Below are 17,291 nucleotides of genomic sequence, written 5' to 3'. Positions count from 1 at the left end.
AAAGGTCTATAAATACGTCTGCTGACCCATCCTTTTGAGAAAGAGAAGAAAAGGATATCAAATTCCATCCTAAATATGAGAGATACTGATGAGCAGGTCAACTTAGAAGATGCAAAACAGACACAATATAAACCTCTACGATTTCCTCCTACATCAGCTGTGCAGTGGGAGTTTAAGCTGAGATTCTCCACAGCAAGACAGCCCCTGGCTCTCCCTTCCTGAAAGATGTGGATGGGAGAACAAACTGGAGCTGGAAGATAGGCAACAGTTACTACCTTCTTCACAAAGGAAAGGCTATAAAGCATGGAGGAATGTTTGAAAACAGACCCACAAAAGTGGAATTGTTTAAAAATGTCAAATATCCCACTGCTTTTCATTCTATCTAGGGATGAAATCTGCTTTCACAAATGGGTACATATCCTCTAAAATACCTTCAAACTCAAAGAACAAGTCTCCCTTTTTAGTTCCCTCAATCAGAATAAAGAGTAGAAAACATTTAGTAGCATTCTGGATAATTTGTGCCAATTTAAGATGATTCATGTATTGCTTCCACAGACTAAATGGTCTATGGCCAGTGCTTTCAAATCAACAAGGGTGCGGAAAGCAAGACCTAATTACAGATCTGAGTCACTGTCTAGAAGTTCTCTCAGCCCAGTGAAGCATCCCCCCACAAAGGCACCATTTCATTTTGAGGCATAAAAGCAAGCCAAGTCTACAGATCTCTCTACATAAGAAATAAATAAGGAGACATCCTTCCACAAGAAACAAAAGTATCAGCTCATGAAACTGATCTTTCAAAGAAAAATGTCAACAGGCTTTTTCCCTTAAAAAGCAACTGTAACACTAAAGTTTTTAAAACAAGAAAATGGATATAAAATATATTATAGGATTGTAGCTTAAATACCTTGCATTTCTCGTCCATATTTGGCCTGTCATACAAACGGCATTCCATTTGAAGGCTGGTCATCTCCCAATGGAAGAGACTGACTAGCTCTTTTCACAGGAGCCTCATTGATTGTTTCCATTTGATGGCTATAATCTAGCATTGGCAACATTTTAATTTATGATCCTAGGCCCACAGTGAAGGACAAAAGCTAAAGATAGTTACATTTAAATAAAAGTAAAAGAAGGATCCATTTTTTTTTTAACAACAGAGGACTGCAGGCACAAAAACCTAAAATCGGATTTCTACAAAAGATGTTATTGTTTTCCCTTCTGTAGTGTGGATACAACCTATATGAATTAAGGGGAAAAAAAACCTTTTGGGTTTATTTTTTTTCACAGGTTAAGCAAAAAATAACACCCTGGAAAAAAAATGGAAATCCTCTTCTGATTGTCATAAATCTTTCTCTGACATTTTATCAGTAATTACCCTCCCAAGTTGAAAGGATTAATGATCTCTGAGTGGAAATGGCTATTTAGTCTTGTAGAGGCAACATTCTAAACAAGGTAATAGGAATTCTCTGACAGCAAAAAAAAAAAAAAAAAAAAAAAAAAATAGGTTTTCTGAAAGCAGAAGTTAAATGACCTAAACAATGTCTCAGACAAGGATGTTACAAAATCACCTCCAAGACTCATGCTGGGGCACAAAGGGAAATAATGAGATAACTACAATTCAAAGTACCATGCTTCATACTCTGTCCATAGGAGCAGATGCCTCCGCTATAATTGCTGCCACCAGCACAAGGTGGAAACTGGCAGGCTGACAAATTTAGAAAGCACATAAGTCAATTTGGTCGGTATGACGGCTGTCAGAGTGCAGAAGAACGCATAGGTTTACCCAAATTTGCCAAAAGCATATGCATTCTGACCACAGGATGAACGGAGCTATTTAAATGAAAAAGTAACCAACACACTCGGAAAAGCTCACTGATGACACAGTAGGTCCTGCACATGCCAAACTTTCACAGGAGTGCAGGCGTGGGTGTAGACAGTGAACTCAGCAGCAGACCAAGCGTTAGACTCCGGAAGATAAGGATGTTCCTTAAACTCATCAGTCATTTAAAATCTAATACATTTCATTACAGATCACCAAGATGCCTAGTAACACATCTTTGGACAAGTGTCTGAGAACACATTTCTAGCCTCTTTCTGTGATCCTGAATTTCTTGTCAACTTCTTTGTGATTTTCAACAACAAATATACAGAATATCTATTGATACATTTACCTGAAGTGAAAAAGCATACAAAAATCATCCTATTGTCATGCACAGCCCCGGACCAATTGGCATAATCTTGCAGCAGGGTCTAAAAGTTGTTTTGATTGTTTTTCTACTTCCATTTGGAAGAAAAAGAATATTACCTCTTAATTGGTAAACTCAATGTAGTTGTTGTTTCTCATAGTTTATAAAAATAAACCTGTTAAAATTCGTAAATTAAAAAAAAAAAACCAAAACAAAAATCACCCTACACACACGCGGTAAAAGCACAAACAAATATAAGGGAAGAATAAAGATCAAAATCAGGATAGTGGTTCCTCAGACATGGAGAAACGGAGGATGACCTTAGGTTTTAAACGGCTCCATAGAACTGGTAAACATTCTATTTGCCTAGAGCGTTGTGGGAGGATACATATGAAGATCTGTTCTATCATCCCTTATGCAGTTTTTATATTTGAGCATTCATAGTAATTTTTGAAGAACAAAAGCAAACAAGGAATTAGAAGTCTGGGTATAGACTGTTCTAAGAAAACACAAGGGACAGCTCCACACTGTCAAATATACCCCTATACGAGGGGATGGTTTTCAGGCCAGCAGTCCAAGAACCTTTTCGGCATTCACAGCCCAAGTGGGCTGATTAAAAGCTAAAACCTCCCGGGAAAGAAAAGAGAGAATCTGAAAGCAATGCGTGTCATTCTCATGTCTTTGCATACGAAATCATTACCTGTGAATTGTTCAGTGAAGAGGGTGCCAGTCAACACCAACACACCCCTGCAGGTTTAGGGCCACAGTATTAGTCTGCCTCCCTTTGCAATTACTCCCACCTTCCCCAGGGAGAAACTAATGGAGTACTAAAAATAAAAGGGAGATGAAGTGAATCACTTAGGATGTTTTGGCTCCCAACTCAAACTGGCTTAAACAAAAAGGAAACGTTGCTGGCTCAAACGCTTGGACTTCTGGAGAAGAAACAGGCTTCAGGGCTGGTTCCTCTGCCCTCCACCCCGTGTGACTTCTTGCTCAGCCCCGAAGCACAGCACACCTCACACCAGCACATAACAACGTCCAGAAGAAGAGAGAGGGGGCAGCCTCTTCCGGCAGCTCTGTTTTAAGTATGAGAAGACTTCTGCCAGAAGCTCCTGGGAAACCTACTTTGGAGTCTCCTTGGTTAGATTACAGGACCATTCTCGAAACCAGCCCGCTGGCCAGTTAATGCCCAACACCAGCTGATGCCTCCTCCACGATGAGTTAATCATGCGTGGACATAGCGGGGATGAGATTGCCCCTAATCAGGGCCCACCCTGGAGCTATGGTCAGTTCCTGAACCCCGTAACTTGGAGGGTAGATAAGATGCATAATGTGGATTCAACCACAATGCCTACTTGCTAGTATTTACAGGGAAAGGCCTGAGACGTTCTGTATTTATCAGAAGATTAAATAAATCATAATCATGATATATTTATACATATATAAAGCTAGAGATGCAAAAATCAGATGACCAAATGAAGCTCCCTTTGAGAAAAGAAGATTTTTATTTTAGCTGTGCCATGCAGCTTGCGGGGATCTTAGTTCCCCAACCGGGGATTGAACCCAGGCAGTGAAAAGTGCCAAGTCCTAACCACTGGGATACCAGGGAACTCCTGAGAAAAGCAGATTTTTAAAACCTTTGTTTCTATTCTTCCACTGCTCCAATGAGCAACTTAAAGACAGAAAATCAACACTTGATAAAGCACGTAGGTCATCGGAAGTATGGTATAGTACTTACTATATTTCTGTGCCATAGCTGCATTAATTTAGACAATAGCGTCCACACGTACAACATGTAACCTGGAAGAAAAAAAAAAAAAGAAACAAAATAGTTAAGTGCACAAGAAATTTCATTAAAAACAGCTGCATAACTTCAACAAGTCTTATTTTTTTTCCTGAAAGAAGTAAAACCAACCTTTCAAAGCAGCTAAACTTAAATTAGAAATTAGAAAAAATATCTGTAGTATAAAAATTCCTCTAAATATCTTCAAGTTAAAATAATCTGCATCTTTTGTGGATCTGACCACCACCAAACAAACGAACAAAATACATTTTAATCAAGTAAAATTGCCCTGGACTGCTATTTATAAAACTGAAACAAAAGCAATTACTAAATGGACCTAAAAAATCATGTCGTCTAACCCCTACAACACACATCCAACCTACCGAGTTCAGTGCAACTTAAAGCTAGAGAAATCAGCTTCAATTTCTAAATTTCTAAACCGAGGGATCTGAAGAAATAGTCCTCAGAAAAAAAAGCACTCATCTGATTCAAATATTTGACACTGCATCTTAATAAAATCTTTGAACATTCAGCATACCTTGAAATGCTGAAGAAACACAGCCAAAGAACTGGGGGACTCTAAGACCCTGGAATGTCTTTTAATATTCAAAAGAGAAAGGTAAGAACTTTGTCTCTATGCAGACCTCAGGACAAATAACAATGCAGCAAATAATACTCTTAATTCAGAAGGGCTTTAAAAACACAAAACTCCAAGGATGCTGTGGTGTTTCCTGGGAATGATGTGCCTTGACACGGATGAGGACAGCTACTGTCCATCTATCTACAAATACCATTTAATTTCACTTTCCTCAGTGTATGTAAGGTTCAGGCATATTGTTGGCATTAGTTATGGCTTGTAGAAGAAGAAAAACTTTTCCTCTACCCTCTTGGATTCAGTTCCTGGGGATCTGCAAATTAAACTGATGACGCCAAATTAATAAGAGAAAAGGAATATGTTTCTTTATTGATGTTAATGTTTTTACATGCATGGGGATGCCACAGAAAAATGAAAACCTAAAGAGGCAGTTAGATCCAGGGGCTTATATGCCATTTTAACAAAGGGCAATAAATAGCAGAGAAGCGACTAAACAAAAGAAAAAAGGGGGTGAGGCTCCTAAGGATGATAAATTGTGAGAAAGCAACTAGGAAGTGTATAGTGGGTAAGAAGATCTGTTACACAGTCAAGTGTCTGGAGTGAGAAGAATCATTCTCTTCTTCCTGGTATGGGAGATGGGGTGTACCTTTACAAATGAGAATTTATGCCCTGCTTTCAGGAAGAATGGGGGAGGGCAAAAAGCTCTTCCTGCGTCTGCTATTTCTTGATTTCCTTCAGTCCAAAATAATTTTCATGCCAAAGCGGCATATTTTAGGGTGGCATAGTCTGATCCCCTTCAGTTCATAAAAATAATAAAAGCACCATTAAAAGAATAGAAGTGCAAGTCTCAAAAAGAAAGATGATATTTGCAATGCATACATCCAGCAAAGGACTCATTCAGAATATCACAAAAAATTCCAACAAAATAAGAAAAAGACAGGTCACCCAAATAGGATGTCAAAAGCGGCCAACAAACATACGGAAAGATGTTCAACGTCATTTCTTACCATGGAAATACAAATCAAAACCACAAATGAGAAAAAATGACACACTGATCCAAATGGCTAATGTGGAAATATCTGACAATACCAAGTCTTAGGATGTGGAGCAATTCGACTCTCATATGCTGCTGTGGGAACTGGAAAACCGTTCAGCAATATCTAATAATGCAGAACGTAAACTTTGGCTTCGCAATTCCACTCTTAGGGAAATACCTTCCGGCAATGCATATACATAGGTCCTAAAGACACATATGTTCAACGAAGCATTAATTGTAATAGCAAAAACTCAGTAACAAATAAACTGTAGAATACTCAAATAATTAAAACTATACAGCAGGGGTCAAATCTTTCTGCAAAGGACCAGACAGTAAGTATTTTAGGGTTTGCAGGCCATACAGTCTCTGTACCCTGTTACAACTACTCAATTCTGACTCTGGAGTGCAAAAGTGGTCATAGACACTATGTAAATGAATGGGCATGGCTCTGTTCCAATAAAACTTTGTTTATAAAGAAGTCTGCATGCTATACAGCATTGAACATAAATGAACCATAACTTATGCAACAACACAGATGTATCTTACGAACATAATGTTGAGACAAAGAAGCCCAGACACATGAAAGAAGATACTACATGATTCTATTTCATAAAGTTCCAAAGTAGGTAAAACTACGTAAATCATGATAGTAGTTACCTTTTGGAGGGGGCAGTAACGTCTGGGGTGAAGGAAGAAGGGGGGATTGTGGCAGACTAGTAATACTGGATTCCCTGGTTTGAATGGTGGTTTCCTGGTTATACTCCATTAGGAAAATTCATCAAAGTGCTCATTTATGATGCATTTGTCTTTCCATGTGTAACTCAAGTAAAGAAAAGTGAAATATTTTAATTTTTTTAAATAAATAAAGAACACAGGCTAGTAAAGTAAGTGAATGCCTTCTCATAGCTCACTCACCCTGGACATCAAACACTCTGATACAGTAGTTAGCCCTGTACCCTCACTAAGCACAGCCCTGAAGCAATACCTCCCACCCTTTTGTTTCGCGTGATGTCTACAACTAAACGTCTGTTCTGAGTCGCAGGTAGGATTCTGGAGAATGAGCTATGATTAAAGAGAACACACAAGAATGACAGGAAGAGAATGCGATACAGAGGGAGGGAGGGAAGTAACAGACGGTACATGAAGAGACTGGTGGAAACAACCCCATACATTTTAACATAATCTTCTGAACAATCTCTACAGGATAGAAAGTAAAGTAAGCAGCTTAGAAACACAATCTGCAAGGTCACTGAACTTGTCTTTCGGACAAAAATGACGACACTTTAAATGCTGACTAGAGCTCTTAAAAGACTGTTAAAGGGATTTTGTTTCCAGTACAACAATTTCTTCCAATCTAACAGGTTAAATGAGCAGGAAGTTTCAGTTTTTCAAGCGAAGAGGCAAATCTGACAGATAATATAGTCTTGACTTTTTAGGTCTGTATATTTTTTAAAATTAATTTTTATTGGACTATAGTTGCTTTACAACGTGTTAGTTTCTACTGTACAGTAAAGTGAATCAGCTGTATGTATACATATATTCCCTCTTTTTAAAAAATTTTTATTTATTTATTTTTTTGGCTGCATTGGGTCTTTGTGGCTGTGTGCCAGTTTTCTCTAGTTGTGGCGAGTGGGGACTACTCTTCATTGTTGTGGCTTCTCTTGTTGAGGAGCACGGGCTCTAGGGCACATGGGCTCAGTAGTTGTGGTGCATGGGCTTAGTTGCTTCGCACCATGTGGGATCTTCCCAGACCAGGGATTGAACCCTTGCCCCTGAATTGGCAGGCAGATTCTTAACCACTGTGCCACTAGGGAAGTCCCTATCTCCTCTTTTTTGGATTTCTTTCCCACGTAGGTCACCACAGAGCATTGAGTAGAGTTCGCCGAGCTATACAGTATGTTCTCACTAGTTATATATTTTATAATAGTATTAATAGTGTATATATGTCAATCCCAATCTCCCGATTCATCCCCCCTTGGTGTCTACACGTTTGTTCTCTATGTCTGTGTCTCTTATTTCTGTTCTGCAAGTAAGATTATCCAAACCATTTTTCTAGATTCCACATAAATGTGTTAATATAAGATACTTGTTTTTCTCTTTTTGACTTACTTCACTCTGTATGACAGTCTCTATGTCCACCCACGTCTCTACAAATGACCCAGCTTCGTTCCTTTTTATGGCTGAGTAATATTCCGCTGTATACATGCACCACATCTTCTTTACCCATCCCTCTGTTGATGGATATTTAGGTTGCTTCCATGTCCTGGCTATTGTAAAAGGTCTTCATATTTTAAACAATTTCTATACCTTGATTTCATCTCATCCCTCTTTGTTTGAAAATTTAATTAGACATTGTGACTTTCCAGGAACCAAGCTTGTGCCCAAATATATGAGGAGAGGCAGAGAATACAAAAAGGCCACAGACAAGAAGATCATGGGCATCACATTCTATTAATATGGGCTTATATCACGAGTGAAATAAAGAAAGACTAAAGAAAAAGTGAAAAGAACTGAAATCTACTCACTATGCTGTATTCGCTGTATAACTGATAATGTGAAAAAAACTGAAGTAGATGTTATAAATCCAAGGACAAAGTTCCTGTCTGTAAGGAGTTCACAGTTACAAAGAAGATGAAAAGCCTATGCATCAAACAAAATAAATGAACAAACAAAGCAAAACAGAAACAGATTCACAGAGAATAAACTGGTGGTTGCCAGAGAAGAGGCGGTTGGGGGGAATGGGCGAAATAAGTGAAAGGGACCAAGTGGCACAAGCGTCCAGTTATAAAAGAAGTCATGAGGATGTAATGTACAGAATAGGGCATACAGTCAATAATACTGTGTTAACTTCAAATGGTAACAGATGCTAACTTATCACGGTGACCCTTCATAAAGCGTATACATGTGGTACCACTATGTCGTACCTTGAAACAAATACTGTAACTATATATTAATCATGCTTCAACTGAAAAAAGAAAGAATTCAAGGTCCAGGCGTTAGATGCATTTACGGCTATCGGGGACCACCCTTAGGTACTCTCGGCGACAGAGCTAGGGTATGAACACTGTGGGCCCTCCACATCCATGGGTTCCGCATCCACAGATTCAACCAGACGTGGATGGAAAATACTGGAGGGAAAAAGTCCAGAAAGTGCCAAAAGCAAAATGTGAATCTGCCCTCCACTGGTAACTACTTACACAGTATTTACATGTTATTCACAACTATTTGCATAGCATTTACATTGCATTGGGTATTATAAGTAATCTAGAGATGATTTAAAGTATAAGGGAGGATGTGCACAGTTATATGCAAATATTATGCCATTTTTATATAAGGGATTTGAGCATCCTCAGATTTTATATCAGTGGGGGTCCTGGAACCAAGCCCCCACAGATACCGAGGGACAGATATATATATGTGCTTATACATATATACACACTCATATATACACCTCTACAACTACATCCATAGGATTTTTTAAGGAACTTGATAAACTGATTATATATAAAGTATACATGAAAAGTCAAAGGCCCAAGAAGAATCAAGACACTGCATAAGAACATAGCAGTAGTAAGGGACTTGCCCTACCAATGATCAATTACAACAGAGCAGTAACTGTAGATTAATGTAGAAAGGCTGAATTATTTAATAGTGGTACTTGCACGTGTGTTTATCCACATGGGGGGAAATTATATTGAATCCTTATTCCACTTTCTATATTAAATTCATTTCCAATTTAACTGAAGATTTGTATGTAAAAGGCAAGATTATAAAACCTTTAGTAGACAATAAAAGATTTTATGGCCTCAGAATAGGTTAACAACATAAGAAAAACCATAAAGAAAAATAAATTTGCTCTGCATTAAAATAAAGAACTTCCGTTCACTAAAAGATATCATAAAGAAAAGGATAAACCCACACATTAGAAAACGCATAACCAGCAAAATATATCTATCTATACTACATCTCGTAAATTTGTAAGAAAGACAGACAATCCAATAGAAAAGCGGACAAAAATTATAAAAGAAAAGGAAATAGAAATGCTTTTTAAATACATGAAATGATGCTTGATTCTTTAATAATTAGGGTAATACAAATAAAAAGCACCTTTACATACCTATCTAGTTGACTAAATTTAAAGTCAGACAATGTCAAGTGTGCGGCAAAGAGAAGGAACAATGGAAATGTTCAGACTCTGATTAGAGTCATACGCGGGAACAGGCGCTGTGAAGCATCCAGCAATGGGCATACCCTACCAGTCAGCAATTCCACTCCTGAGTTTATGGTCACCAGGAGAACTGTCACTCAGACACAAGCACAATTATTCACAACCACAGAAAACTGCAAACAACCCAAATTCCAATGGTAGAATAAACAGGAAAACAAAATACAGCTTTGTTTACAGGAGTATCAGTGAACTCTGATGCTAAACGCATCAGTGCGGAAAAAGTCAAGGGAACAACATCCCTAAACACTTTTTCAGAAAAAGATTAGTGATAAACTAAACTGTTAAAAATTAGATTACAAGCTCACTGAAGGCTGGGTCAATATCCCTTAACAGTCATTAAAAGCTTTCCACAGTTTTCTGCTCAAAACTATTGAATGTTTCCAAGATACAGACAAGTCCTCCAAGAGATAACCGTTTAACTTTCTATAGCTTTGAACACAATATTGAGCCCATGGCAAACACTACATTAAACAAAACAAAACCATACATCTCGTTTAGTTATTTAAAGAAGAGGGTACTTAAATTCCCAAGGTCTACTGAAAATACTTGCAAAGGCACCATCTACAATATGGTTTTTCAATTTTTTTCTTTAAGTATTTAAAGAAAAGACTAGAAAAAATGTTATTTTGTTAGTCAGCTGCTGAGACAGGTGAGATTGCTTCTAAGAACCTGTATCAATTAGACTATCAGTTCATTTAAAAATATATATTAGAACAGTATAACTTTCTACCCCCACCGCCCAAAAATCACCATCTTTTAAAATCAATGCAACAGAATTAAAAACAAAATAAAATACTCCTATGAGCAAAACGCTCCGAGTCGTAGCTGCAATCCTGAGACAGCAATGAGCTCAGGGGACACCATGTGCTAAGCTGACCCAGCCGAGGTTAGAGCGAAGTATGTCCAGAAGCCTAATAACTACCCTCAAGCCAAAAGATGCTTCACACCTTGTAACGTTAACCAATTATAACAATTTGCAAAAAATCATAAGCTATGTGTTTAAATTTGGCACCAAAGATACAATTTATTTTCCTTGATTTTAAATTTTGTATAGTAGTGCTCAGAATTTAGAATATTATGGTCCCTATTTTATACGGGTGGGTGTATGTACAAAATCTTTAAAACAGATGGTTAAGTTCCATAAAAACATCAAGTGACAGTTCTAGCTGATTCAGCTCTAATTCATTTTGTTTGCTTTCTAACACTATTTGAAAAAGAGCAATTCCGTAGCCCATAGAAAAGATCTCTATTTTAAGCAGAGGTGACAATCTTTACTTATGTAAGAGGCAGGTTAGCAGAAGACATGAACTGCAATGGAATACACCAGAGATATGTCAGGGGAAACCATTTATTTTCATTCTCAAGGGTATACACTAAGTGTATCAGTCTAACAGGCACCAAATTTATTAAGCCATAATTTTACTACACAAATTCTCCATTCTTTCCTTCAGAGTACACTGGATAATCAGAAGGCAGTGTTTGCTTTCCTCTCTACAGTGGCAACTGTACATTTGGCCTGAACTCTAAATAACCAGGTTCTTTATGAAAATCTTGAAATTCAACCAAAATACAGATCTTTTCACTCAAAATAAGCAAGAAAGAAACAGGCTCAAACCATATTTAGCTACTCAAAATGGGGGAGAACAGCCTTCTCAGACAAGTTGGATAAACATGCACAGACCTCACCATCACCATACATGCTCCACTGTCACTAAGAACAGAACTGCTGCTAAGAACCTGAAGTGGGAGTATTCAACTGGATGTTTGATGACATCAACATCTATGGCTTAAAAGCCATTGCCCCTGGATTAGAACCACACTGATCTCTGGGACTAGAGAAACATCCACAGTGATTCTGAGGACTGAAGAAGCTGGACAACATTCCAGATAACTTATAATGTAGTCACACTCAAGAAGGCAAGGAACCCATACATCTTCTGGGGAAGTCCACCCTACCCCCTGTGCCTGGCCCTCTGGCCATGGCTCCCATAAATCAAGAGTCCACGGGCTAAGGTGGACAGAGTCTTCACAATGCTGAATTCAACCTTGTGGTCCTATCATTTACTACAAATAAATTTACAATAAACAACCGAAGGGGTTTAGAACATGCTGCTCCAAAACATGCCAATTTGGCATACTGACTATTTTGAGCTTAAGGCACTTAAAAACAACAGGTGTGAGAAAGGCACTCTGACCTCCCCTTTTCTTCCTGAAAACAGGAGATAAAAGAACTCCCATGTGAAAGATGACCTCTCTGCACCTGGAAGAAAAGAACATTTTGATCACCAGAGACAGGGCGTCAAGGCTGAAAAGAACATGCATAAACAAACCTTTTTAAAATAATCCTGTTATCTTCCTTTAGCCTCCGCCTGTATCTTGGTTATTTTTTCATAATCGCGACTTTGTTCAACCTGATATATAAACACTTAGGCCTAACTGGTTCTTTGGGTCTTCATTTTCCTGTGAAAGCTCCCATGTACGCGTCAAAAAAATTTTTATATGCTTTTTTTCATGTTATCGGGTCTTACGTGAATTTAATTCACAGGCCCAGCAAGAGACCCTAGGAGGGTAGAGGAAAAGTTTTACCTCCCGGACACAATCACCATTCTCACAAAACCAGCAATGTGGGGAAAAGTATCAAACTCAAGAATGCCTAAGGAAAAAGAGTTAACAGGAGAAAACAAAGAACATGTTTCTAAAAGTAAAATAAATTTCCTCAAGAAATGCAGGGAAATATGATATCTACCAAAAAAAAAAAAAAAAAGAGAGAGAGAGAGAATGATTCTTTGGGGTTAAAATAAGATTACTGGGAAATAAAAGTATGAAGGGTGATCAGCATCAGCTCATGGAGGTCTGCAGCTGGATCCTACACCTTGGGCCCCATCCTCGGTAGAAATCTTGCGCTCTATTATCCTCTTCCTTTGCGCCTAGAAACATGTTCCAATCTCCTTTAATTCATAAAAAGCTTGTCCCTTGATCCAAACACGCCTCCAAAATAAAGAAGTAATGAGGTAAGAAGATGTAAATGATGATTTGGAAGTTCCTGGCTTAAATAACTGGGCAGATGGTTCTCCCATTAAATGAATAATGAAACAAAAGGGAAGGGTGGGAAATGGGGGAGAACTTGATGACATACAAAATTTAGAGTTGTCTTTACAGAAAGAGGTTATACACTAAGAGCTTGTGTATTGAACTTGGTCCATGGGCGTGTTTTCTTTGGCCCATAGAGTGTTTTACAAAAATTCAACCCAAAACTCAAGGTATTTAACATGCAAATCCTGATTTACAGCTTCTCTTGAGAAACTGGGAGATCTGGTAACTTTGGGCCAACATTCCCAAATAGCAACAAAGGCCAGAGCCAAAAAGCGTGCATGGGGTCTGCACTCTCCCACTTTCCACCATCCCCAAGACTGTCTTCCTGACCCTGAGTCTAAGTCAATGGCCACTTATCACCCCACTTACCCTGCTGTTTATCTTAGTATAGAAAAATATGCTTTTCTTACCCAAAGGCCTGCTTTTTACTCATTTACATTGTTGGCCAGTCTCTTAAGCTTGTAAATCTGCTGTAGAAGAACACAGTCAAGAAAGGAGTTGAAAATGTGGGTCTCTAGCTGGTAAGAGAAGACACGGCTAGAGCTGGGGTTTAAGGTGGGTCTGAAATAGGTTAACATGGAAGAAGGCTGAACTTACAAAACAGAATGTATAATAGCAGATGGCAACCACAGATGGAACTTCAGGAAATGCCCATAATTCAAATCAGTAAAATAAAGGGTAACTAAGAATAAGTGAAGGGTAAGTTCAAAGAGTGAGAGGTTCAAGAAAGAGTGAGAGGTTCAAGTAAGAGTTCAAAATGAACTGAGTGGATGGCATACAGATTACAGCAAAAATTCATTCAGTTGTGAGACTAGTGCTAGAGAAAGAGATGAGAGTCCCTCGTAATTTATTTAGCAAGAACAACAACAAAGCAAATCTCAACTACCCATGAAACTGTACTACCTATCAATTAGTTAAGGTTAATATGCAAAGATGGGTCTTTTAATTACTGTCAATATAAATGTTATATTATACCAAGCTCTCTCTCTTTGAAAGCCATTTTTCATTCACCAGAATTATCATATGATATCTAAATCAAATTGTATCTTACATGTTAAAAGCATTTTCAAGTAAAGAACAGAGGCCCAAAAACACATTAGGCACAATTCAACAATAAATGGTTTTCAGAGGATAATTTGTATTATCCTAATAACAAAACTGGTCAGTTAACGAAAGGGAAAAGTTAACAGGTTTTCCTCCAAATTTCTATGTAATGAGGGAAGGGGGAAAGTCCACTTAACGGTAAAGGATAGAATTTAAAGCATCCCACTGGCAAAAGCCATCACACTGTTGAATAAGTAGGAATACCTCTGAAAATCTGGTTTAAAAAGAGGGTAATTTGGAAACCCTGCAATCTAAGACAGGTTTCTCTGTAATAGCTTAGATTACTAGATAGATAAAAGGGATACAGTACATGGGTAGGATTCATAAGGAAATAGAAATTCAATATAAAACAGATGTGAAAATGCTCACCCTCATTAATAATCAAGAAATAAACATTAAAGCAAAAATGAAGTAGCCATCATAATAACTATTAAACTAGCAAGGTCATATTTTATACATTTATAACTATTAACTTAGCAAAATAATTTTGATACATTTGACGCTAATAAGCCTGAATTAAAACTCCTTGTGACCCTGTGTGTTGGGATGGCACCTATAAAAGTAGTTAATGTTCAGCAAAATGCTCTTGTAACGGATGGCTAAGTCATCAGTGGTACGCCTAGAAATGATCTTACGTAAGTAATACAAGAGAAGCAAAAAGTTATAGGAATGAAAATACTTTCTGCTACAATGTTTGTTAAAGAAAGAATCTGGGGCACTTCGCTGGTGGTCCAGTGGTTAAGACTCCGCCAACTCCACGCTCCCCATGCAGGCCACCCAGGTTTGATCCCTGGTCAGAGAGCTAGATCCTACATGCACGCAGCAACTTAAGAGCCTGCCTGCCACAACTAAGGCCCTGTGCAACCAAATTAAAAAAAGAAAAAAGAAGAAAGAAAAGGGACTTCTCTGGTGGCTCAGTGGTTAAGAATCTACCTGCCAATGCAGGGTACATGGTTCAATCCCTCATCCGGAAAGATTCCACATGCCACGGAGCAACCAAGCCTGTGTGCCACAACTACTGAGCCTGAGCTCTAGAGCCCGCGAGCCACAACTACTGAAGCCTGTGTGCCCTATAGCCTGTGCTCTGAAACAAAAGAAGCCACCGCAATGAGAAGCCCGCGCGTGGCAACAAAGAGTAGCCCCTGCTCACTGCAACTAGTGAGAAAGCCCATGTGCAGCAATGGAGATCCAATGCAACCAATTAATTAAGTAAATAATAAAAAAAGAATCTGGAAACAAGTAAATTGTCCAACAGATACATTATATAGAAAATTATAGTGCACCCCCACTGTAATCTATAAGTTATACATATATATATATACACTGCAATGACAGATGGATAGAGCATTTTTTTCATGGTTCAATATTCTTTTAATAATAAAGCAGGTGAAACAGGAAGAAAATCTGGCATCACGATTTTATAAAAGTGGCACAGAGACAAAAGCTGTAGCCATAGTTCTTAGGAGAGAACATGGAGAGATGGGTTTTAACATCTGAACTAAAAAGAGGTAGCCAGCTTTAGAAAACGAGAAAGCTACCGGGGACCTCAGAGAGAAGAGCTTCAACAAAATGGTAGAGACATAAATCTTATGCAGAGAATTGCTTAATAAATAACAGAGGTGAGGAAATGTGTGACTCAGGCCATGCTGGGAAAGAAGAAACAAGTAGTAATGGGGGGGGGGGGGGGCGGAAGAAACATGATAGTAGCTTGGGGAAGAATAGGATTGAGAACAATTTTTTAGGCTATAAACTAGAAAGAGAGTGAGTAGTCAGTAAAGAGAAAAATTGAAAATTCAGAAGAGAAGGAAGGAACATGATGAACAGCTCTTGGAGGTCACATGGTACAAGTACTCAACTTATATGGAACAGAATTTGGCTTTTTATTCTCTGTCCCCGAAAAGCACTCAGATTGGGTCTACAGAAATAATACTTCAATGAAAATTTTGATATCTTCTTAAGAGACACTGTTTAGAACATGTCATCAAGCAACACAATTCTAATAAATGATTCTCACAGTGATTTCTAAAAATGCTAGAGGTCCTAAGCTAAACCCCAAATAAAATAACTACCAGAGTGATGAATGTTTTGCATGGATCTAAAATTCACATTTTTCTTCATTTTTAACATCGCTGATATCAGGATGCACCTTGTAAGTGCTAGCAGCTTAGCACTGTGTCATAGTTTAAAAAGCTATGGTCTTTTCCTTAATGGCACGTCTTACAATTGAAGGCATCTTAAATTCAATAAAATGTGGTATCCCTCTGTCCTTACAAACTACTCTCTTGCATTATTATATAACTACAATAGAAGAGAGGAGAGGGGAAGAAAAACTTGGCATTCACAATTTTAAACTATTTTTCTTTTACAAAAATACAAAACTGTGAACATTTTACCAGGCAGGTTTCTGTTTCTATAATTAAATGATCCCCATGGTCCTGATTCAATAAAGTTTATTCGTGCTCATAAATGTGGAACATAAATCACATTTATACCCATTTATATTTCACAGCTCTCCATGTAATTGATAGCCATTTTATAGCACAGGAAAAGTGATATTTAAGGGGAAAAGGACAACTAAAATAGCATACTTTCACTTAAACATAACATACATTAAAACAAAATAATTTTCTAATGAACAAAAATCAGCGGCAAGAACATTTTATTAAAGACATTAAATTTTGTAATAGAAATGCTAATTAAAGGAGCAATCAAGGAGGCATTTTAAATTATTCACATCTTTGCAACTCTTCTGTAAACCTAAAATTACTCTAAATTAAAGACTCCACTGAAATAAACAAGTAGATATACATATTAACAATTTTTACTGGCAATGTCATTGGTGTTTTAACCTCAACAAATAAATTATCTGAAAAGACAAAAGTTTAAGAAAAATACTCAATGAAACATTTACAGCGTCAAGCTTCTTGGCAATTCCCATAATCACAACAATGAGCCACTCCAAACCAGCACACACTCTAAATTATTAAATATTTTACAAGGAAACCAAACTTGCCAGCTAATAGATTTATTATACCCCTACCTATTCTACTGGAAATGCACAAGATAACCCAATCAATGCAATTGGCATCTTAAAAAAAGGTTTCTTCAGCATAATCAACTTATGTTGAACCAGCAATGTACTCATAAAACATTTTAAAGTGATTCTGAATATAAATATGGGCTCTGCATCAAAGCCAAAATAGGAACTGTGCCAGAAAATTCCTTCAGGACCTTCTGGTTGTGATAACTTTGTAACTTACTAAGCACTT

General features: G+C 37.7%; 1 protein-coding gene across 11 annotated transcripts in view; it reads right to left on the bottom strand.

Moving 5' to 3' along the window:
- Window positions 1-17,291, bottom strand: part of SIPA1L1 (signal induced proliferation associated 1 like 1) — a 443,906-nt gene that overhangs the window by 184,996 nt on the left and 241,619 nt on the right. For all 11 annotated transcript variants that reach the window (XM_057730455.1, XM_057730457.1, XM_057730458.1 and 8 more), the window contains one exon: window positions 3,922-3,983. The gene's annotated coding sequence lies outside the window, so the exon portion shown is untranslated. The remainder of the gene's footprint in view (window positions 1-3,921; window positions 3,984-17,291) is intronic.

This window comes from Hippopotamus amphibius, chromosome 4 (genome assembly GCF_030028045.1).
Source record: "Hippopotamus amphibius kiboko isolate mHipAmp2 chromosome 4, mHipAmp2.hap2, whole genome shotgun sequence".
In the NCBI taxonomy this organism is placed as follows: Eukaryota; Metazoa; Chordata; class Mammalia; order Artiodactyla; family Hippopotamidae; genus Hippopotamus; species Hippopotamus amphibius.
Note: the sequence above shows the minus strand (reverse complement) of the source record. Positions and strands in the feature narration are given on the sequence as shown.